The sequence below is a fragment of the Cavia porcellus genome, unplaced genomic scaffold (genome assembly GCF_034190915.1).
Source record: "Cavia porcellus strain 051 isolate PalLab524CR breed Dunkin Hartley unplaced genomic scaffold, mCavPor4.1 scaffold_1, whole genome shotgun sequence".
Lineage (NCBI taxonomy): Eukaryota > Metazoa > Chordata > Mammalia > Rodentia > Caviidae > Cavia > Cavia porcellus.
Genome location: NW_026947484.1, coordinates 27,781,758 through 27,805,439, shown reverse-complemented (window position 1 = coordinate 27,805,439; position 23,682 = coordinate 27,781,758). Strand labels below are relative to the sequence as shown.

General features: G+C 36.6%; 1 non-coding gene across 1 annotated transcript; it reads left to right on the top strand.

Annotated features, from left to right (window-relative positions):
- Positions 1-932: 932 nt before the first annotated feature.
- On the top strand, positions 933-1,038 carry LOC111755436 (U6 spliceosomal RNA). The gene has a single exon (XR_002789988.1). It is a non-coding gene; the product is annotated as a U6 spliceosomal RNA (small nuclear RNA).
- Positions 1,039-23,682: the final 22,644 nt, after the last annotated feature.

Below are 23,682 nucleotides of genomic sequence, written 5' to 3'. Positions count from 1 at the left end.
ATTCTTTTTAAGGAAGCAAGAGGCATTATGGTAACCATTGTTGATAACCTTGTATTCTGCTTTTACATCATGTGCTATGTCTATCCTTTGTTTTGACTGACTGCTTTGTTTTGTCACATTTGGTTTTATTCTCTTCCAAAAAAAGTAATAAGAACTATGGGAGTAATAAAATCCAAAATGTGTAAATTTTGTTGTAAAAAAGAGGGAAAAAAGTGCTTTAAAGGTTACAACTGCAAATGTGTTTAGGTATGTTAAGATAGATGACCATATTACTGAGTTTTTGTTGGATCATTGAACACAACTGTTTGCAGTCTCCTTCTTTGAATATTTACTTTGTATGCTTTAATCCTGTAGCTTGACCAACTATTTCTAAGATGACAATATGTAATCTATTAACTAGTGATTTCTTACCGTTTTTTGTAATTCTGTATTATTTATATCCTTATGTTTTTTTTCCTTTAAATAAAAAATTAAAAAAAATTTTACATGTGATATAAATAACCTGAAATTTAAAATTTCTAAAAGCAGGTATATTTCAAGCTATAGTCAAGTTAGTGGTATTTGTAATAACAATATAAAATAGAAAAAGCCTATTTGTTGCAATAATTAGAATGAACACTAGTGTTTGGGATGTGTTAGAGCACTTGTCTAGTATGTATAAAGCCCCTGGGTTTGATCCTCAGCAATACAAAAAAAGTAAATTAATCAAGTAATTAAAATGAATATTAGTTCAAAAACATGTTTAATAGAATATTATTTGGTCATTTAAAGTATGGTTAGTTAGCACTATGGGGAAATGTCTTATAAATTATGCCACAATCATGTGACAAATACAACCATGTAAAAAACGTTCCAAGAATAAGAATGCATGTTCTGATAATAGTTTTTTTTTTTTTTTTTTTTTTTTTTTTTTTTTTAGAAAAACTGTTATGGTGTTCGCTTCAGCAGCATATATACTAAAATCAGAAAGATACAGAGATTATGAGCATACCCCTGCTCAAGCATGACACGCAAATTAGTGAACCGTTCCATATTTTTATGTCAAAAAGAAAAAGAGAAAGGGTTCTGTTTTTATTTTCCTATTTTGTATAGTATGGCTATATTGTTTTTAATAATTAAAATTTTTACTATTAAAAAAAAAAGATTTTTTTTCTGACAGAATATTTTGGTTCCACCACAAATTAACATGGCCAGAAGCTGCACTGGGTCCTAAAGTTTTATGCAGAAGAAAGTTTTTATTGTAAACAAAAAGTCAGAAAATGTTTGTGGGTAGTTTCTTTTCCTGCATCTAAGAGATGAAATGCTAAGTCAGACTCAAAAGTGTTTGCCAAGAAGTTTCCCCGCCTTTTGCTTCCTGTCATTGGTCAGCCTGCCTTTCCATCACTCACAACCTCCAGTATCTTGGTCGCACACATCTCACAGCAAGGAGCTGACTAACCCTAAGGCCTGGTGGCTCGTTAAGTAACCTTCCACGCAGTGCCTGTGGCTGCCAGTCGCACAACATGTTTGACTGGGAACGATAAACGCCATGGTTTACATTTGACTCCAGTCACCCTGTGGTTGCCAGCAGCTTAGAAGTGTAAACATCACCCACTGCCTTTGAAAGACTTTGACATTATGTTCCCAGCTCTCTAATGATTGTGTAACATTGAAGAGGGTTGGAGGAGGAGAGGGAAGACCTATGAAGAATCAAAGCAGATCAGATTACAAATTTATAACCACTTTCTGCATTATTTATGGAAGAAATGGAAAGCTGGACTTATGGCTTGTAACTTCAAATAAACTTAAGAAGTAGAAAAAGCTAATTAATAGGTTCCCTTTATCCATAAATAACAAGTAAATCTAGCTAAAGCAAGTACATTTTTTTCAGTGACTAAAGTTCAGACTGATAGGTCAGATGGGGAAAAGCAATTATCCTATTATAAAAATTCTGCTGTAAGTTCCACAATGTTATAGTTTAGAATGTTAACTGAAGACAGTATTATGAAAAGTAGGTTCTTTGGTTTGTTTCTTGAGACTGAAAGTTGCCTTACAACAAAGTGAAAAAATCCCTGCAGCTGCTGGGTATAGCAGCCCACACCTATAATCCCACCTATGTGGGAGGCTGAGGCAGCAGTCCAAACCCAGCCCAGGCAATTAATTTCCTGAGATCTTGTCTCAATAAAAAGGGCCAGGTATGTAGCTCAGTGGCAGGTTACTTACAAGCATATTCAAAACCCTGGGTTCAATCCCCAGGAGTCAAAAAACAAAACGCTCTACAGCAGCTATGCCTGGCCTAGAGGGAAACACTGGGAGAGGCTACCGGGGAGTTGGGGGGGGTGGTGGTGGTGAGGAGAACCCTCATAAACAACTATTTTCTCATTCAGATCTTTAAGTCTGTGTATATTTAGTGTGTATAGTTTATTCCATTTACTGAAGGTAATTATCCTCTGATGATAGTATAGTAATAAGAATTATAAAAGCTTCATGCAGATTTTACTAATGATTCCAGACTACTACTGATAAGGACAGAGGTTGTCATAGCTAAAGAAACTAAGTCAGACATTCTCTCTGAAAATTTTTTATTGTGAAACAAAAGCAAAATGGTTCATTTTTTTTGGTTAGAAACGATTCTTTCCATTTGTTTATTAATTTATTCAGCGCTTGGTATCAAACCCAGGTCCTCAAGCATGATAGACAAATAATCTGGCCTGCTTTACAACCCTAACCTGTAAAGAATTTTTTAAAATAGCTGGACGAGTATAAAGTAAAGGCTGGCTATACACTCATAACAAAGGATTATATGAAAAAAAATTTTTTTGCAGTGTTGGTGATTGAACCCCAGCCTTTGCTCACGGTAGGCAAGCTCACATAAGGAAAATAATGCATTGGGTTCAAAGATTACATGTAGCTACCATTCCTCAAGACGGAGCAGGACAAAGAGAATTCCTTAGAGTATACTGCACAGAAAATGAGTCATACTAGTCACACACTTACCAGGTCATCTATCCTGACTTGCTTGTTTGCTAATATTCAGGAATTTTGGTGCTCAGAGCCTCTTTAACCAACAACACCTGAGCTGAGGCTATTTCCAGAACTGGATAGGGGGAAAAGACCAAAACTTATCTTCTGGAACAAGGAAAAAAAAAATAATAGAAAAAAATGGAAACGAAGCTTTTGTAAATAAAGAAAGGAAAAGGAGTTGAAGGGAGGGGAAAGGAATGGGAAAAAATAAGTAGCAAAATATATCACGTATGGGAGTGTGGACTGAGGAGAGCCAAAATGGAAATGAGCCCCCACCTGTGGGCTCTCCAGTGTGCAGGCTGGAGGGAGATCACCTGCCTCCCCACCCTGCAGCAACCAGCTGCTTAGGAGGAATTGTATTGTTTGACTGACTTTCCAAGCCTAAAGCTGATCAACTATTTAGAGGACAACAATATGCAATATAGAAACTCTTGTAGATTTTCTACTGCTATATTACTTGGTTTTATTCCCTTTAAAATTAGAGAAAAAAACTGAAGAAGTTAGTGGGATCCAAAATGTACAATAGATTTTGTTAATTTCCTATTACCTTGTTTTGAAGTTGTTTTCATTATTTGGTTGGCTTAATTCTGTTTTATTTTGTTAGATTCTATTATGTCTGATGGTATGAGCAGCTATTTTGAAGATATCAAGATGTATTAGGTAGCCTTTGCTGATTCCCTATTATCTTGTTTTGAAGTCTTGTATTACTTTCATCATTTGGTTTTGATTGGGTTTATTTTGCTGTGTTTTGTTTATGTCTTATGCTATGGACAGCTATTTTGAAGATAACATGAGGCATTACGGTAGCCATAGCTGATTTCCTATTATCTTGTTTTTAAAGTTCTGTATTACTCTTAGCTTTGTTTTGATTGGCTCTGTTGTTTCATTTTGTTTGGTTTTATTCACTTTAAAACAAAATTTTATATATATATATATATATATATATATAATGTACAGGTATAAACTCCCTCTGATGAATAATATCATTGTATATGTATAAAATGTACCAATAAAATAAAAAGTTAGAAAAAACCTACTGAGGGGGCTGGGGATCTAGCTCAGCAGCATAAACGCCTGCCTTGCAAGCAGGTAGTCGTGAGTTCGATCCCCCGGTACCAATAAAAAGGAAAAAGACAAAAAAAAAAAACAAGAACAAAAACAAAAAAACCTTCTGAACAACGAATGACTATCTTGTTATTTTAGGTAAAATTGTTACTCCTGTTAAAATGTAATGTTTAAATGTGTATGACTGAAAACTTTACTTTTAGCTTTTAAATATATAAGCCACATTTTTGATTTATCAGGTTGCGGGGAGGAGAGGATACCAAGGGGTTAACTCATGGCCTCTGTATTGAAAAGAGCCAAACTGTTTTTGATTGGGACAGGGTTTTACCATGTATTTCAGGTTGGCCTTGAACTCACGACAATGCTGCCTTAGCCTCCCCATTGCTGGGATTAAAGACATGAGCCACCCCTAGTCCTTTCTTTTGAGACAAGGTCTTGCCAAATTGGAAAGTTGCCCAGGATGGGCTTGAACTTGTGGTCCTACTGCTTAGAGCTCTCAGAGTGCTGGAACTGCATGTGTGCCACCACACCCAGCTACTCCTTTTGTTGTAAAAGGAGCAAATGAAAATTTTCTAGACAACAGATCATTAGTTCATTAGGCTGCTTGGTCTTTTTTTATTTTGGTGCCAGGGATTGAACTCATGACCTCACCCTTGCCAGGCAGGCGCTTATACCACTGAACCCCCGACCCCTTTTTAGACAGGGTTTTGGTATGCAGTCCAGGTTGGCCGTGAACATGCTTTGTATTTCAGTCTGGCCTCAAACTTGCAGCGATCCTCCTTAGGTTGCATATGGTAAATGATAGTGGTTCTATCTCTTAAAAACTAACATCTAACTTACTAAAATCATTTCCAGGGCTGGGATTTAGCTCAGTGGCATAAGCACCTGCCTTGCAAATATGAGGTCATGAGTTCAATCCCCGGTACCAAAAAAACAAAACAAAAAAAAACCTGCCAGGAAAAAGAAAAAGCTGACAGGAAGTGTTGACCTCAGACCCAGAAAAATGGGAGAATAAGACAACATATTAAATCTACCCTCGGGAATGAGGTATTTCTCATCCCTATGATGTATTATAGCTGTATTTTTAAAACAAACGTACCCAAGGAATAGGTATTTAAGATATTACTGAGAGCAATCATGAGTAGATTTTTTTAGTTGTATTTGTTTTCATAGAAATGTACCCAGAACGAGGTGTGGTAGCATACTCCTGTAATTCCAGCACTTAGAAGGCTGAGGCAGGAGAATTGCCGAGTATATAAGGTCAGCCTGGGCTACAAAGTGAGTTCAATGCCAGCCTGAACTTTATAGTGAGACCTTATTCCAAAAAGGAAAAAAAAGGAAGAAATGTACCCAGAAAGCAATGTGCAAAATGAAGGATTTTTTTTTTGCACTGGGGGGATCAAACTCACAATCTGGTGATTGGGAAGCAGGTGCTTATGCCACTAAGCTAAATTCCCAGCCCTAAAATGAAAGATTTTGTATACAGCATATTACAAATAGCAATAGACCATTTGAAATAGCTTTTATATTTCCAAATTTGTTCTTGAATGTTTCTTTCTTTGTTGTTGAACTATACTTGATAATACTGTAAAGTGCTGACCTTTTCTCTGGACATCAGCTTATAGAACAGAATTATATTGTAACTTTTCTAAACTGTGGTAAAACCTATAGCTGGGAAAGTAGGACATCTTTGAAATTGGCAGGTACACACTGCCAGATGCTATTCTCTCCATCTTTAAGCCAAGGAAATTGAAGCCCAGATAGTAACTAAAGGGCTTACAAAATCAGTCAATGGACTGAAAGCCGTTAGTAGATGCTAGGATTTCTGATCAACATCCATTAGTCTTCCCACTAAGCCATGTTACTTTATATAATTATAGTAAAAAAATAATGGAGGGGGAAAGCATCTAGAACAAAGAGCAGATATAAACTTGCTATTTTAAAAGTTCAAATAACAGTTAATAGATATTTAATAGAACACTGGTAAATACGTAGACAAATACAAAAGACGGCATAAATATATTTTTATTTATAACTCATTTAAGAGAGCCACATAAAGCAATAATCATAAAACTGTGCTGATTGGTATACAACATAGTGTAAAGATGTAATTTATCTGGCAAGCACAAGTTCCTGAGTTTGATTCCCAGTACAAAAAAAAAGTAATCTGCATGTCAGTAATAGCAGAAAGTAAAGCAATATTGACAACTTTTTTGTTTGTTTGTTTTTGAGACAGAATCTCATTTTGTAGTTTAGATAGGCCTTAAATTCACTATGTAGCCCAGGCTACCTTAAATTCTTAGAGATCCTCTTGCATCAGCCTCCCAAGTGCTGGAATTACAAGTTTGTGCCATCATGCCTGGCACTAGAAAAAATGTTTCTAAGCTGAGCTATCCCCCAGCCCTGAACTAGACTGTTTTGTTTTTGAACTAGATTGTTTTTAAACTAAGATACTAATTGTAATCAATAGGACCACTAAAAAACATTCAAAGCATATAATAAAAAAAACAAGAGTAATTAAAGGCAATATACCAGAAAATAACACAAGAGAAAAAATAATTAAGAAAGAGAGGAACAAAACAGATAAAAGACACACGGTAGGACTGCCATCACTTTGAAGCAAGCCTGAACTACATAACCAAGTTGAAGGCCAGCCTGCCTTGAGACTGTGTCTTAAAAATGAATAAATAAAAATTAAGAGAACTAAATAAATAGAAAAATGTATAGTTGAGTTCCATCAGCTATGACTGCACCAAAATAACCTTAGGCAGCTTTTCCCGCACTGTTTACTAGCACACTATAAATAGACAAAACAATTAGAGAGATATGTAGAGCTTTACCCTGGATCCTGGCTCCATGTATGCCTATCTCTGATATTGTCTTTTTTTTTTTTTTTCTTGTTAGACATCACAAAAAAAGATATTGCCTTAAGATAAACTATATACAATATAGTTAGGATAAAGTCATTTTTGTTGCAACCCATAAACATGCTCCTCTTTCTTTTTGTCTTTTTGAGACAGGGTCTGCTCTGCAGTTCAGGCTGCCCTTGAGTTTACTTTGTAGCTCAGGCTGGTCTTGAACTTGCAACAATGCCTCAGCCTCCCAAATGCTGGGATTATAAACCTGTGTCACCCATGACCAGCCTTTGTTTTTTTTTTTTTTTTTTTTTTTTTTGTACAGAGGATCGAACTCACTACCTTGTGCTCGCCCGATAGGCGCTTAAGCAACTGAACTAAACCCCCAGCCCCACATGCTCCTCTTTCTGACTCAAACTCCAGGGATCCAAATAGTTTTGCTTCATCTAGGATGATTCTTTTTTCTTTTTTTTTTTTTTTCTTCTATCTTTTTTGTCTTATTGAGACAGGGTCTCGCTGTGTAGTTCAGGCTGGCCTTGAGCTCACTTTGTAGCCTAGGCTGGTCTTGAACTCGCAACAATCCTCCTGCTTCAGCCTCCTGAGTGCTGGGATTACAGGTGTGAGTCACCACGCCCAGCATCTAGGATGATTCTTCCATCAGTAAATCCCACAATGAATTATATTCTGTACAATCCTAGATCTGAAGACTTCTTTGTTTTGGTCTCAACACCTTGAAGCCTGTCCTCAAGCACTAGGACTAGGTTATATTGCAACAGAAGGCATTCCATATTCATGAATTAGATTTAATACTGTTAAAATGTTAATACTTTCCTAACAGATTTTTAGATTTAGTGAGATCCCTATAAAAATCATTATGTTTTTTGTCTTGTTTTTTTTTTTTTTTCCTCTACAATTGACAAACTGACCTTAAAATTCATATGGAAATGCAAGGGAACCTAGAATAGTCAAAATAATCTTGGAAAGGAAAAAAAAAAAAAAGGTAAGAGTTGTCTGATTTCATAATATACTACAAAGTTATAGTAATCAAGCCAGTGTGCTGCTGGCAGAAGGATGGAAATGCAGATGAGTGAAACAGAATTAAAAGTCCAGATAAACTTTTAATATGTTTTTTAAACTTTTAATACTTATGGTCAACTGATTTTCCTAAAGGGAATTCATGATGAAAGGAGAGTCTCTTTTCAACAAATGATATCCAAACAACTGGATACTCATGTTCAAAAAAAGAATGACTTCAGATTTCTACCTTAAAACATACATAAAAATGAACTCAAAATCAGGCTCAGTGCCACATGCCTGTAAGTCCAGCACATTAGAAGGCTTAGATGCAAGGATCCCAAATCTGAGTACTGCCTGGGCAATTCAGTAAGACACTGGCTTAACAAAAAAAAAAAGGATGGGGCTCTTTTCAGAGCAGATCTTGGTTTCAAACTCCAAAACCACCAAAAAAAATAAAAAAATAAAAACAACCTCCAATTACACCCTAAACCTAAATTTAAAGTAAAACTATAAACACAGATGTAAATCTCTGTGATCTTCAATAAGTGGTTTCTTAGTTATAAAAATATAAACAACCAAATAAAAAGTAGATAATTTGGATTTCATCAAAATTAAAAAGTTTTATGTTTTAAAGGATACCATCAAGCACTTGAAAATACAACTCACAGAATGGAGAAAATGCATTTTTTTCCCTCTGCAAATTATTTATCTGTCAAGGAACATATCTGGACTTCCGGGAGAACATGGCGGACAGATAGCAGCAGCTACGGAGGCTCTCTGAAAGACCCAGCTTAGAATCCAGGAATGGTGCGGAGTGAGGAACCCTAAGCAAGAGAGGAGATATGCCCTGCTGACCCAAGAACGAACTGGAATGAGAGAAACCAACTGGGAATGCAATCCTGGTGCTATAACAGGGACAGATAAAGCCTCAGCGTGGAGGCTGGAGCCCGTGCCATTGGAAACCGCGATTTGGGTTTCCTGCCGCAGCGGCTGCGTCGGAATCAGCTCAGCAGGGAGACAGACGCGTGAAAGCTCTGAGAATGGGAATCCGTGAACGGAGTTGAGAGCAGGATGGGTGGGGAGCCGTGCATTGACCTGCAGTGAGTGAGAGAAACTGGGACTCTTCCACGATCTAGGAGGCTCCAACAGAGAACATTCTGGGACCGGGCAGACTTGCCGGAACAGGGCGCTGTAGTGACTTCAGTCATATATCCCCCTCTCAAGCGGGACTGGTGAGCAGTGCCTAGCCTATGTGACACTGCTGGCTGAGACCCAGTAGGCTAGCACAGCCCAGGTCCCAGCACCTGAAGGTGACCTGGAGGGGCGGGCCCCGCCTAGGCTGCCTGGTCCGTAACTCCCTGGTGTGCTGTGGTGGGTGGGAACACCTAGCCAGTGCAATTCAATCAGATGTGGCCAACAGGGAAGGAAGCTGGGCCTCCTATATACGCTTGCATATATAAGGAACAAAGAATATGGGAAGAGGGAGCAACAAGAAAGGCCCTTCGGCCCCCAATCCTGAGAAACAGGCAATAGCGAAAACCGCACCAATAGACATAAAGCGATATCTCCAGAGCCTCATAGACGACTTCAGGAATGAAGTTATTAATGACCTGAAGCTAGAAATAAGCAGAATAGTTAGAGAAATGCTAAGCACCACCCAAGAAAAAACAGATGGTGGAATGGAAGAACAGAAAAAGAGGGGAGAATTGTTTGATGGAGAAAATAGAGAAAACATAGAATACGTGAAGCAGGTTCAAAGAGATTTCCAGGAAACTAAAAACTCTATCGAAAACTGGCATAACAGCTTGAAAGAAACTAAGGACAGACTATCTGAACTGGAGGGCAGATTTGTAAAATGGGAAAATGAAATGAAAAACTTCTTAAAAATAACAAAGAAATAAACACAATACAAAGACTAGAAGATGATAAGAGGATCTATAACTTAAGAATTAAGAACATAAAAGAAGAAGTAGAGACACAAACAAATGGACTACAAAAGCTACTCACAGAAATAATCCAGGAGAATTTTCCTAATTTAGCAAAAGGTAAAGATACTCAGATGTATGAGGCATTCAGGACCCCAGCCACCTACAACCCAAACAGAGCTACACCCAGACATATAATTATCAAAATACCAGAAATCCAATATAAGAACAGAATATTAAAAGCCATCAGAGACAAGAAACAGATCACTTACAAGGGAACACCCATCAGAATTACAGCAGACTTCTCGGCACAAACCATCAAATCACGAAGAGCCTTGGGGGGAAATAATTCAAGCTTTGAAAGATAATAACCTCCAGCCAAGATTGATATATCCTGCACAACTATCCCTGGAAATCGATGGAAAAACAAGGTGCTTCCAGGATAAAGAGGAACTAGGGGAATATGCAACCACCAATTCAACTCTACAGAGAATACTGCAGGATATTCTAAAAAAGAAAAATATGAAGAATCCAGAAATAGTGGCAGAGAGGCCACAATGAATGGAGCATAAAACAAAATGAAGAAGACAAACTGACAACTAATGACAGAAAAAGAGCTCAACAGAAATGAGGCAGAGAAGACTGGATGGTAGGAACAGCTATTTTGGAGAAAAGGACGTCACAATAGGTAATGCTGATTTAGTATCATCTTGTTTTGAAGTCTCATCAAGCTTTTGCTCTTCTGTCTCCATTGGTCTTAGCATGTTGTATCTTATTGGATTTCATTATATGTGATAATATAAATAAAAACTTTTATAGACAAGGAGATTATACAGAAACCATTGTTCATTTTCTATTAGTTGATTCTAAATACCCTGTAATACTGTCATTCTCTTGAATGGTTTTACATTGTTTTGATATATTTGATGCTACAGTATACAAAGTTATACTCAAAGATTTCAAGGAAAGAAACAATATGGTAACTACTTTTATGTCAGGATTATCTTGTGGTAAAACACTATTTTGCTTAAATGGTTATGTTTTTTTCTGTACTGTTTTGTTGTTATGCCCTCTTTTATCTCAATCTCCATTTTATTATTTACTTTTTTATTTTTATCCTTTTAATTAAGGGAAAAATAAATTAAAAATAGCAGGATATATTATAGTAACCCACTTTGATTTACTATTAACTTGATTTGAAGCCCTGTATTGCTCTCACCCTCTTGTTTTGACTGATGTTCCTCTATTCTGTTTTGCTTGATAGTACCAGGTTCAAAAGTATAGGCAACAGCTGTGAAGACAGTGGGATTTATTATGACGCCCATCCTGGTTGACTATTATCTACTTTTGAAGACCTGTAATGTCTCCAATGTTTTGGTTTTGTTGGTTTCGTTCTTTACTGTTTTGTTCAATTTTAATATAACTGATGATATAGGCAATTCTATTACAGATAGTGGGAGGCATTATGGTAAGCATTGTTGATCACCTTGTATTATTGTTTTTACATTATCTATTGTGTCCACCCTTTTGATTTGACCGACTCTGTTCTATCACATTTGGTTTTACTCTCTTCCAAAAAAAGTAATAAGAACTGTGGGAACAATAAAACCCAAAATGTGTAATAGTCATTGTACAAAAGAGAGGAAAAGAAAGTGCTCTAAACGATATAACTGCATGTATATTGAAGTGTATAAGATAGACAATGATATTACTGAGTTTTGTTGGATCATTGAACAGAACTATTTGGTCTCACTGTTTGAATGTCCACTATATAAGCTTTAATTTTGTAACTTGAACAAATATTTCTAAGATGACAATATGTAATCCATTAACTAGTGATTTCCTACTGTTTATTTTTTTTCTGAAATTCTGTATAACTTGTACCCTTTTTCTGCTTTTTTCTTTTTTTCCTTAAATAAAATTTAAAAAAAAGAAACATATCTAAAATATGTAAAGAACCACTACAACTCAACAATTAAAAAACCCTATTTATTTTTAAAAATTTAATGAATTAATTAATTTTTTTGAGACAGGATTTCACTCTGTAATTCAGGCTGCCTTGAACTCACTATGTAGCCCAGGCCAGCCTCAAATTTGTGGCAGCTCTTCCCTGAGCCTCCCAAGTGCTGGGATTATTGGTGTGTACCATGACCAACAAACAATCCAATTTAAAAACCAGTAAAGGATTTGAATAGAAATTCCTCCAAGGAGAAATCCCCAATAGAATGAAAAGACAATCCACAATGTGGAAAAAATGTTTGTCAGTTGTTCTCAAAGAAATACTATCATGAACATATAAAGAACTGAAAAAAATTAGACCTCTCAAATTTAAAGACCCAACCAGAAAATAAGCATCTGAGATGAATACACACTTCTCAGATGAAGAAATACAAATGGAAAATAAATACATGGAAAAATGTTCAACATCACTGTCATTTGAGAGATGCAAATTAAAACAGCACTGAGATTCTACCTCACCTTGGAAAGAAATGGTCATTATCAAGAAATCAACCAGGCCAGGGGTTCAGCTCAGTGGCATAAATGCCTGTCTGGGAAGCGGAAGGTTGAGAGTTTGATCCCTGGTACCAGAAATAAAAAGAAAAAAAAAAAGAAAGAAAAGAAAGCAATAACAAATGCTGCAGAGGTTATGGGGAAAAAGGAATAATTCTCCATTGTTGGTGGGAATGCAGACTGGTAAAACCACTGTGGAAATCAGTGTGGAGATTCCTCAAAAACTATCATTGGAGATTCCATTTGACCCAGCTATTTCCCTTTTGAGTATCTTCCCAGAATTAAAAACATTAACCACACCAATGTATGTTTATAGTAGCACAATCTATAATAGCTAAATCTTGGAAATAACCTAAATGCCCATCAAACGAGCAATGGATAAAAGAGGAATGGATAAAAAAAGATGTGCTATTTTTATACAATAGAGTACCATTCAGGCTTAAAGAAGGATAAACTTGAGAAGATTATAGGTAAATGGATGTAACTAGAAACCATACTCATAAGTGAAATAAATCAGATTTCCATGTGTAAACACTGTACTATTTCCCTAGAGCGAGAAGCTGAAAGAAGGTATTATGTGTGTGTATACATATATACATACACACACAAACATATAAAAGACACTTAGGATAGTTATACTACTAATTTCTCTTAGTTCATTGAAAAGAAAGGTTTGTGCTAATACTGTTTGGACAATTAAATGCAGATATCTTATACTTTGAGTAACTCAAGATAGTCATACACAATGTATTAACCACTGTTACCCTCTAATTATTGTTTTGAAATGTTGTTGTTTTCTCTTAAAAAAAAATTCCTCCAGGGGCTGGGGATTTAGCTCAGCGGCATAAGCGCCTGCCTTGTATGTGTGTGGTCATGAGTTTGATCTCTAGTACCGATAAAAACGAAAAAGACAAAAAAAAAGAGATTCTCCAAAGAAGGGTATGTGGGGCTGGGGACTTAGCTCAGTTGGCATAAGTGCCTACCTTGCAAGCGTGTGGCTGTGAGTTTGGTCCCCGGGACCGATAAAAAAAAAAAAAGCACGGTATGTGAATGGCTAATAAGTACATGAAAGACACTCAACAATCATTATTTGTTAGAGAAATGCAATCAAAATTGCAATGATCACCATCATGGTGACAATAACAATGAAAACATGGTGAAAGGGCTGGGAATATTGCTCAGTAATAGAGTGGCTGCCTCACATGCACAAGCCTCTCAGTTCCAGTGCTAGGGAGCACTGCATAAAAATAAAACAAAATCATGAGAAACTACTTCATACTCAGCAGGATGGATATAATAAAGGAGACTGGGGCTGTAGCTCAGTGGTAGAGCACCTGTCATGTGCAAGGCCCTGGATTCAATCCCTCATGCTAAAAAAAAAAGAAAGTCAAAGTCAAAAGCCAGGCATGATGACCCACGTATCATGTGCCTATAATCTCAGCTACTGAGAAGCCTGAGGCAAAAGAATTGTTTGAGTTTTTGAGGTCAAGTCCAGGCACAGTAACTCAGAGACCTTGTCTAGGAAGGGAGAGAGGACACAAAGGAAGAAAGGAGAAAATCAGATGTAACAAGTATTGACAAGTATGTAAGTGTTGAGAAATTAGACTATACAGATACTGGGAATATAAAATCATATAAACACTTTGGAAAACATCTGGTATTTTTGCAAACAGCTAAACATACAGTTGCAGGCCAGGGATATAGCTTAGAGGCGTAAGTACCTGCCTGGCAAATGTAGGGTCCTGAGTTCAATTCCTGGTACCAAAACAAAAGCAAAAACATATAGTTGCTATATAGTTCGGCAATTCCATTCCTAACTATACAACAAAAAGAACTGGAAAACTTATATATATAAATGTATATAGCAGAATTACCCCTAATAGCCAAAAAGGAGAACCAATAGTAGTGGCACACGCCTGTAATCCTAGCACTCAGGAGGCTGAGGCAGAACACTAGGAGTCTGAGGCCTGCCTGGGCTGTATATAGCAAGATCTGGTCTCAAAAAAAAAAAAAAAAAAAAAGCCAAAAAGTAGAAATAACTGCCGGGCATTTAGCTCAGTGGCATAAGCGCCTGCCTGGCAAATGCACAGTTGCGAGTTCGATCCTCGGTAGAAAAAAAAAAAAACCTGAAAATAAGTAAAATAAAAAAGAAATTAAATAGAAAAAGATGAATAGCTGGGTGTGGTGGCACACTCCTGTAATCTCAGCAGCTGGGAGGCTGAAGCAGGAGAATTGTTTGCAAGTTCGACACCAACCTGTGCTACAAAGTGAGCTCAAGGCCAGCCTGAACTGCATAGCAAGACCCTGTCTCAAAAAGAAAAAAAAACAAAAAACAATAAATGTCCATTTATAAATAGGTAAATAAAGCACTGAGTGGGAATAAAATTTTGGTATGAGCTAAAGTAAGGATGAACCTTGAACGTATTATGCTATATGAAAGAAGCCAAATATTAAAGGCTACAAGACAGCTAATGGGTATGGGGTTCCTTTTTAGGTTAATAAAAATGTTTTCAAATTAGGTAGTTGGGGGCTGGGGATTTAGCTCGGTGGCTCAAGCACTTGCCTGGTAAACCCAAGGTCGTGAGTTCAATCCCCGGTACCAAACCAAACCAAACAAAAACATTAGGTGGTGGTACCTAAAACACTACTGTGTTACTATACTAAAAACCACTGAACTATTCACTCTAAGACAGTAAACTTCATGTTATTTGAATTACATTTCTATTTTATTTTTTTACTGGTACCGGGGATCGAACTCACAACCACGTGCTTGCAAGGCAGGCGCTTATGCCGCTGAGCTAAATCTCCAGCCCCTTGAATTATATTTCAATAAAGCCATTTTCAATTATATTTCAATAAAGCCACATCCCATGTACACATCAGAAAATTAATATAAATATAAAAAATTGAGGAATCTCTGCAAGTCATTTAGTCATGATTTTCAGGTAACAACTAGTATAGATAGTAGTTCCTTAGAAGTTTGTTGGTTTGAGTCAGGGATTTAGCTCAGTGGTTTGAGTACTTGCCTGGTAAGTGTGAGGTTTTGAGTTCAAATCTTGGTAACACCAACAAAAATTTGCTGGTTTTCTTGATCAAGAAGGATCTGCCTTATCTGCAAACTACTTCAGCATACCCACATTCTCACATTAATAAATGTATCTGTACTCTGCAGGTATTATCAGCCATTGGCATTTACTTAGTAAATCAAGCATTATTTCCTAGGCTCTGAATTTATATTAAATTTTGATCCACTTCCCTAGGTCCAATAATCAAGGATTCAGATAATTCAGAGGCAAATGACCTCTAGGGAAGTAAAAGATAATTTGAGTTTTGAATAACATAGATGGATTTTTCTGCTAAGCAGCTTTCCTGCTAAGTGCTTACCATTTTAACTCTGCTGTCACAAACACTCTGATCTCTGAGGGTATAAGAGTAATCCTCATGACTAAAGTAAAGTAGCTACTTTTTTTTGGTTCAGCTCAGAAACCCTGGATCTTAGGGGCTGGGGATTTAGCTCAGTGGCATAAGTACCTGCCTTGCAAGCAGGCAGTCGTGAGTTCAATCCCTGGTACTGATAAAAAGGAAAAAGACAAAAAAAAAAAAAAAAAAAGAAACCCTGGACCTCAATTTCTTTAGTCATCGGATAAAAGTAGGGATAAAAGTGATCATAGAATAAGATGATCCTGTATGGTAATAGATGAAGTGTGGGATTTGGTGATTATACAAAATTCAAGAAAAAGGCTTTAAGACTTTTAAACTCTATACTTTATATTGGTTTATTTTTTCAGGGTTTTTTTTGTCTTTTTATCGGTACTGGCGATCGAACTCACAACTGACTGCTTGCAAGGCAGGTGCTTATGCCGCTGAGTTAAACCCCCAGCCCCCATTTTTTTCGGTTTTTTGAGACAGATGTCTCACTATGTTATATATGCTGGCCTTGAATTTACTATGTAGTTCAGGCTGGCCTTAAACTCATAGCAATCTTCCTGCCTCAGCCTCCCAAGTGCTAGGATCACAGGTATGCATCATCACACCAGGATATCTGTATATATTTTAGTATGTATCTCAAGTCAATTAGGACTCTCAGAAAACATAAGCACAGTGGTATTACTGTAGATTAAAAACAATAATAGTTGCTTATTCTGAAATGTACAGAAGGAAAGTTTTCAAAATTAGACAAAACAGTAATTATAGAACTTTTCTCTCAATACACATTTTGTAATCCATTAATAAGAAAATATTCCGTAGAGAAATTAGAACTTTGAAAGTTTTCTGCTGGATTAAGTTTTGTAAACTAGATCCCTCTTTTGCTTTAATCATGTACAGTAACTATTATGCATCCAACTATGTGAATGCAGAATAACAATCTTTTTATTTGTTGGCAGGAATAATTTTCCTCAAGACAAAATGGACAGGATGTTAGAAAATTATAGAATTTATTTGTCTTGGAATAGGAACAACTAGGAACATAAAACTCTCAGATTTTACAACTATTATTTATTTTTTGTCTTTACTACCAAGGGACTTAGTAGGTATAGTGAGTCATGTAACAAACTGTCAAAACTGTAGAATTTATTTTTATACATATCATTGAAAAATATTTAGGAAAAAGTGATTCCTAGAAGACAGCATTACTAAGAATTAGTCATCTTGAGCTAAACTCTTTTTTTTTTTTTTTTTTGAGACAGGTTTTGACTCTGCAGTTCAGGCTGGCCTTGAACTCACTATGTAGCCCCAGGCTGGTCTCAACCTGAAGGCAATCCTCCTGCCTTAGCCTCCCTTGAGATTACAGGCATGTGCCACCATACCCAGCATTCCCTTAATTTTTAATTCTGAAATAAGTTTAGATTTATGAGTTGCAAAAATAATTAGAAAATTTCCTTATAGTCTTGACCCAGCTTTTCCAAATGTTTGAGATTTTAGAGACAAATGTGTTTTGTCTTATATCTTCAGTTTTGGAAACTAGTTTCATTTTGTTAACATCATCACCTTTTAAATAAAAGTATTGTTATGTTAAAATTCTCATTGCCAAAGAAGGAAGTGGTTAGGCGATAAATTCTGTTAGGTGAAGTCAATAGCTGTGTAAACAAATATATTCAGAGAATATTATTTACTAGATGAAATGACCACTTGTTGAAAAGTTTGTGATATGCAAGAGGTTTTGTTTTGGCTGTGCTCTGCCCAGCACCATTATCTCACTGTCTATTTTATTATCAGTAAAGCATCTGGAGAGATGTCAGGTTCAAAGAGATCACTATAGGATGAAGCACTGAGACAGACTCAACACGATAAAATTTAATATGGTTGAAAAATAAGAACAGAATTGTCAACTGTGAAAGGACTGACAGAAATACAGCTTTGCAGTTTAGCAAGCAAGAAGTCAGGGTTTTCCAGGCATAGTGGGATGTACCTATAATCCCAGAACTTGGGAGGCTAAGGCAGGAAGACTGCTTCAAATTCAAAGCCAACCTGCTGGACTACATAGTTAAGTTGAAGGTCAGTCTGGACTACATAGTGAGACCTGTCTCAAAAAGCAAAAAACAAACAAACAAAAGTAAAGGTCAGGTCAGGGTTTTAGTTTACTGCAAAGTCTTTGAATAAGAAAATTGGCATGACTACCAGCCAATGGAACAGAACACTGCATCCCTCTGTCTTGGTCTGATCATATTTCAAGCACTGTTTTAGGCCTAGGAATCAACTGATGAACATTATGAGAACTGGAACATTCTGAGAGAAGATAAAGCAATTAAGAGACTGAACATGTTTCCTTCAAAAAGAAGAGAGGGGCTGGGGATTTAGCTCAGTGGCATAAGCGCCTGCTTTGCAAGCAGGCAGTCATGAGTTCGATCCCTGGTACCGATAAAAATGAAAAAGACAAAAAAAAAAAGAAGAGAACATAATTGTCCTCAATTGTTTTACAACCTGTTTCATGGACAGGGAATGAACTTACCATGTCATAGCAGAGAGTGGAATCATAAACTAATGTTAATAGCTGACACATTTTTGCGGATGTGTTGCAAGAGACTGAACCAGGGCCTTACATAAGCTACACAGGTGCTCCACAACTAAGTTACATCCTAACTTACTAGCTGACTCTTTTGTGTGCTTAATGTGTGGAAGGCATTTTACATGTAATATCTTTTAAATATAATTAACCTATGAGAAATTACCATTATTATGCCTGTCTTATAGATTGGGAAACAAAGCTTGGAGAGACTAACTTCACACATAGTAAAGTGAAGCATCTAAGATCCACTTGAGTTAATAATTATAAATTATGTAGAAGACTGCTCAGCAGTGATGTATGCTTTGTAATCCCAATACTCAGGAGGCTAAGGTATGAGGACTGTCACAAGCTCAAGGCCAGCCTGGGATATATGATAAATTCAAACCCACCCTGAACTATATAGTGAGATCCTGTTTCAAAAAACCAAAAGTAATAACAACAATAACAACGAAGACTGTTAAGAGAATACATGCATCATCATCATCATCATCATCATCATTTTGACATAGGCCAGTAGTTCTTAATTTCTGATGCCTTATGTTCACAGTACAGGTTTGGGCATTATTTTATATGAGTTTAGAAGACTGGAAAGACAAGTCTAGGATCATTCTGTATGATTGATGTTGACAGCTTTCGATTTCTTTTTTTTTCATGTAGTAAATGGAATAGAAAAGGGTCTCAAGTTAGATTTCATTCTTTTTTGTTTTTCCTCTTTTTTTTTTGAGACAGGGTTTCATGATACAGTTCAGGCTAACCTTGAATTCATTTTGTAGTCCAGACTGGTCTTGAACTCACAGGGATCCTGCTTTAACCTCCCATGTATGCCACCACACCTAGCCAGATTTCATTCTTGAAATACCCAAAAAAGGGTATGTAAAGAAAAAAAAAAAAAAAAAACGTATAATGATGCTTTCAAAGTCTCTGACTAAAGTACTGGTCAGAGGAATGGCCTGGCATGGTACTGTAATCCTAGTACTCCACAGGGTGGAGGCAGGAGGATTGCTGTGAGTTAGAGACCAGCCTAGACTGCATAGTGAGACCTTGTCTTAACAACAAAACAAAACAAAACACAGACTTACACAGACATGTTTACAGATCTTTTTTTTCATAACTAAGCAGTCTTCTACACATTTTATAATTATTAACTCAGGTGGATCTTAGATGCTTCACTTTAGTATGTACTTAGTCTCTCCAAGCTTTGTTTCCCAATCTATAAGCAAGGGATTAGGCAGTATAGTTTAGTGATACAGTGTGGCATGTTCTAGGCCAGTGCCAAAAAAACAAAACAAAATGAACAAAAATTTTAAAAGCAACCAAGATGTGCCTCAGTAAATAAACTTTTGCTTATAATACTCCAAACAATGGAGTATTATCCAGCATTAAGAAGAAAATGAAGCTGAGCACGGTGGCACACACCTGTAATAGCAGCATTGTGAGAAGGCTGAGGTAGGAAGATCACAAGTTTGAGCCCAGGCCGAGCAATTTAGTGACTTCATGAGACCTTGGCTCAAGATAAAAACAAAAGTAAAAATAAGAAAAGTTTAAGTAGGGGATAAGGCTAGGCATGTAACTCAGGGTAAAGTATGTAGGTAGTCCCTAGTACCACCAAGGGAAGAAAGAGAAAGAGAAAAAACAAGACACCATGAAAAATCATGGAAGAACCTCAAATGCATATTACTAAATGAAAAAGCCAATCTTAGCCAGGCATGGTAGCACATACCTGTAGTACCTGGAAGGCTGAGGCAGGACTGCTTAGAGTTCAGTGCCAGCCAGAGCTACATAGAGAGCTCCAAGATAGCCTGAAATATATATTTAGACCATGCCTTAAAAAGAAAGAAAAGGAAAAGCCCAATTTGAAAAGGCCAATTCTAACTGTATGACATTCTGAGAAAGGCAAACCTTAGAGAAAGAATTATAGAGATCTGTGGTTGACAAGTTATAGGAAAGGGATGAATAGGCAGATTACAAAAGATTTTTTTGGACTCTGTATAGAATAAAGCTGAACATGTCATTATACATTTATTCCAATCCATAAAATATACAACATCAAGAGCTGAGTCCTCATGTAGACTGTGGACTTTGGCTGATAATGATGTATAGATGCAGGTTTGTTGTCAATTGTACAGAGAAGGCTATTGTGTGGAGGCAGAATATATATGGGAACTGTATACTTTCTACTCAATCTGCTATGAACCTAAATTGATTTAAAAAATGAAGTCTATTTTTAGAAAAAGTTTGTTGGTGAATCAAATATGCAGTGAAGGCTGAGGGTAACTGGCTTAGGATCTCTGTATGTATAATCTTGAGTTTTTATTACCGTATTATCATCAAACTAGATAGCTATTATCTCATCTGATATATGAAGAACAGGAGTGGGATGGGTTAAGTAACTTCTCCAAGGTGACCTCACTGGCAAGATGAACACTGGCCTGTTAATTATCATGTATATATCATACTACTATGTAATAAATGGAGCTAGTAGATTAAAGTAAAATGCATTGCCTTGTTAAACAGAATACTGCAACACTGGAAATACTATAGAAGAGAATGGATAAAAAGTTAAGATGGAAAGAGTATTGCATTGGGTTTTGAGTGTATGTGTGCAACATGTGTGTGTAGAACTGGGGATTGAACTCAGGGTCTCATGCATGCGAGGAAAGTACTCTATTACTAAACTACATTCCCAATCCTTAATTTTTTTTTTTTTTATTTTGAGACAGGGTCTTACTAAGTTGTGGCCTTGACTTTATAATTTTCCTGCCACAGCCTTCTGAGTAGCAGGGATTACAAATGTGTCCCTCCATACCTGGATATTGTGATGATTTTTTCAGAATGAGAAGAATTAGAGTGGATACCTATTTTTTAAATGTCAAATAAAGACAATAATCAACATTAGGATTGGGAGCCAGCAATGTAGCTTAGCAGCACAGCACCTGCCTGGCAAGCGCAAGGCCCTGAGTTCAATTCCCAGTATCAAAACAAAATAGTGGAATTGTTTTTTTTCAGGAAGAGGGAAAGTAGAACAGATACCAACTCCAGTATTGGTGGTGTCTTTATTTTACATAGAAGGAAAAGCAGAGAAATTAGGTGGCTTGCTCAGGGTTTCACTTCTTTTTAAACTCAGGTTCTCTAAACCTGTATGGAAAATTATGTCCAATCAAATTCAATGTTCTGTTTCAGTCACTAATACCATTCTAGTTTCCAATCACATTAATTCATTAATTATTGTAACTTTTTTTTTTTTTTTTTTTTTGTCTTTTTAAGACAGAGTCTCACTTTACTCTGATTAATGGTACTGGAAAAAAAAAAAAGACAGAGTCTCATTATACAGTCACTAATACCATTCTAGTTTCCAGCCACATTAATTCAGTAATTATTGTAACTTTTTTTTTTTGTCTTTTTAAGACAGTGTCTCACTTTATTCTGACTAATGGTACTGGAAAAAAAAAAAAAAAAGACAGAGTCTCATTATACAATTAAGGCTGGCCTTGCACTCCCAGTGATCCTCCTGCCTCCTGTATTTTTTTTTTTTTTTTCCAAGACAGGGTCTTGTTATAGTTCAGGTTGGCCTTGTACTCACTATGTAGGCCTGGCTGACCCAAACTCACGGTAATCTTCCTGTCTCAGTCTTTCAAGTGCTGGGATTACAGCTTTGCATTACCATGCCTGAGTTGTTTATAGTCAAATTTACCATTTCTATGCCTGGATAGTTTACAGTCGAATTAAACCTCCTATTGCTCAAAAATTGTAGATCAGAATCCTTCACATTTATAGTCTCTCAGAAGTTGAGGAAAGCAGAGGACAGTCTCATTTCTAGTTTAAAATTGAAGAACTGCCCAAATAGATAACTTTCTAATTCAAATGCTAGCCTAATTCAAATGTTTACATCTAGTAAGTTAATTCTTTTAATGTGTAAAAAATTGTATCACATGACTATATCATACAGAAAACAAGATTTACTTAAATATTAATAAGTCAATCAAATAAAGGCTTAAATGTTTGTTTGAGACAAGCTCTATGTAGTTCAGGCTGACCTCAAACTCCCAGCAATCCTTCTGCTTCAGTGAGTTCTGGGATTACAGGCATGTATCACTATACTGGCTATGAGAGTTTAAATTTGTATGATGAATATCCTTCTTTTTGCTCCTATGAGTGGATCCCAGTGACAGGATGCATACTGAAGAGTCATCATGAAAAGTAGGAGCCAAATGGTAGTCTGTTGATTTCTTTCTCCCAACAGAAGCTCTGCACACACATGCCTGTATGGTTTTGCTGATATATGGTCAGCTGACTCAATATCTAAAATCTAGTTCATATATCATTTTTGAAACCTTTCAAGATAATATCACCTCCAAATGTTGTTACAGTGTACTTGACAACATCACATAATAAGTGCTATGAGAAAGGAGATACAAGAGAATGTTTGCATCTATCTTCCCTTACACTTTTTACAGTTTACTGAAGGTGAGGTTCTGTGACTTACTCATTGGGCCTTACATTGTGGCTGGCATACAGCAATTCTCAATAGCTCATGATTCTTGAATTTTTAGTATCAACATTAAATAACAACATATAGCCTTTCTGTTTTCTTTCTTTGGGTGGAGGGTAGTGATGAGGACCTAACTCAGGGCCTCATGCACACTAGGTAAATGCAATGTTACTGAATTACATACTCAGCCTTCCTGGTTTCTCTGGATATGTATTCAAATTTGATCAGTTTCCTTCAGTTTCCTGGATCTTTAGTTTTCTTCAGGACTTTACTCCTTTCTGTTAATATTCTTGTTTTGGGATTTCATAATAAAATTCTTTCTTCATGCTTGAGTTTAAAATAAAAACGTGGACTAGGGATATAACTCAAGTGGTAGAGCACTTGCCTGGCAGGATGGAGGCTCTGAGCTTAATCTCTAGCACGCATGTACACATGCACACACACACAGATAACAATGTTATAGGGGCTCATATAGTTAGTGGTAGAGATCATTGGCATGTGCAAGGTGAAAGTTGTTTTTTAATCTCCAGAACAACAACAAAAATATGTATTATAATCTTTTTCTTTTTTTTTGTCTTTTTCGTTTTTATTGGTACAGGGATTGAACTCACGACTGCCTGCTTGCAAGGCAGGCGCTTATGCCGCTGAGCTAAATCCCCAGCCAATATTATAATCTTTTAAAAAGCACATCAAAAATCACAGCATGCTTCATCAGGTATGGTGATGGTGTGGCATACCTATAATATCTGTCCTCACAGAAGCTGACGCAGGAGAATCTCAAAGTCAAGTCCAGTTTGGGTACCTTACTGG